This window comes from Colobus angolensis, unplaced genomic scaffold (genome assembly GCF_000951035.1).
Source record: "Colobus angolensis palliatus isolate OR3802 unplaced genomic scaffold, Cang.pa_1.0 Scaffold176, whole genome shotgun sequence".
Lineage (NCBI taxonomy): Eukaryota > Metazoa > Chordata > Mammalia > Primates > Cercopithecidae > Colobus > Colobus angolensis.
Window position 1 is genome coordinate 4021320 of NW_012114888.1, and position 1659 is coordinate 4022978.

A 1659-nucleotide genomic window follows, 5' to 3' on the forward strand; every position below is an offset into this window, starting at 1 on the left:
GTCTATCTGGTACCTCTGAGGCACCCACTTGTCTCTGCTTGGTGCGGCCTGAGGGAACAGGAGAGAGTTCTACAGGCCAGGTCTCCACGTCTTTCTTTCTTTCTTTCTTTTTTTGACAGAGTCTCACTCTGTCACCTACGATGAAGGAGAGTGGCGTGATCATGGCTCAATGCAGCCTCGACCTCCTGGGCTCAAGTGATCCCCCTACCTTAGCCTCTCGAGTAGCTGGGATCACAGGCGCGTGACGTCACGCCTGGCTAATTTTTAATTTTTGGTAAAGACAAGGTCTCCTCATGTTGCCCAGACTGGTCTCAAACTCCTGGGCTCAAACAATACTCCCGCCTCAGCCTCCCAAAGTGCTAGGAGTACAGGAAGGAGCCACCGCACCCAGCCTCTGGGTGTTTCTTGATGGTGGGGTGATGTGATGAGATCCCCCTACCAGTGCCTTCTGGCTGCCCAGGTGTCTCTGCAGGGAAGTGGAATCCCAGGCCTGCAAGGCCAGTGGGGCTTCCTGGGCCAGGATGCTTGTTGTAGCTGGGTCCCTTCTGCTGGTTCTGCCTGTTTGCCCTAGTGCCTCTGAGCAGGAGAGGGGTTTTCTGAGTCTGGTCACCTGCTATGGTTATATCATTTTTGCCAGTTTCACCTACTAGTCCCAAGCCTCCTGTTGGGAGAAGGGAGTCTGGAGTCTTCAAGGCACCTAAGGTAAGGGATTGTCCAGGCCTGGCCTCTTGCTATGGCTGTGTCTTTTTGATGCAATACAGGTTCTCTCTGTCAGCCTGGGAAGGGTGGGGTTGGGGGGAGGTCCCTTATTGGGGAGGGGTATCCCTGGCCCTGTGGAGAAGGACAGCACTTCTCATGACCACTTACTGTTAGTGGATTCCCAATCCACCATCTCACTGTTGGTGTTGGGTTTGCCTCACGTTATCAGAGGGACTTCCCTTTCATCCAGGGGAGGAACTAGCCTATTAGGGCTGCCTTCCATGGCTTGGATCAGGGTTAGGAAATGCTGGGCTTGAGTTGCCTTCTTCTGGTGAGTGGGGGGACATAACATGCCCTGTAGTAGTGCTGTTTTTCCAGTCTTGGAATCCTAAATGAGCTAACTTTCTTTTTCTTTCTTTCTTTCTTTCTTTTTTTTTTTTGAGATGGAGTTTCACTCTTGTTGCCCAGGCTGGAGTGCAATGGCGTGACCTTGGCTCACCGCAACCTCCACCTCCCGGGTTCAAGTGATTCTCCTGCCTCAGCCTCCCAAGTAGCTGGGATTACAGGCATGCGCCACCATGCCCAGCTAATTTTGTATTTTTAGTAGAGATGGGGTTTCTCCATGTTGGTTAGACTGATCTCAAACTCCTGACCTTAGGTGATCTGCCTGCCTTGGCCTCCCAAAATGCTGGGATTACAGGTGTGAGCCACTGTACCTGGCCAAGGAGTTCAGTTTCTTCTTACTGCCATTCATAGTTTCCCTTTGGTTGTCTCTTGTACTATTTCCAGGGTTGATAGTTGTGCTCAGCAGGAAGGAGCAGGGAGAAATAGGTCTATGTTACCTCATCCAGACTGGAAATCTCTATTTTTTAGCCACCAATGCCTCTCAGGTCTGACCTTAAACCCAAGCCTCTGTTAACTATTCCATCAACAATGCCTACTCTTTTTTTTTTTTTTTTT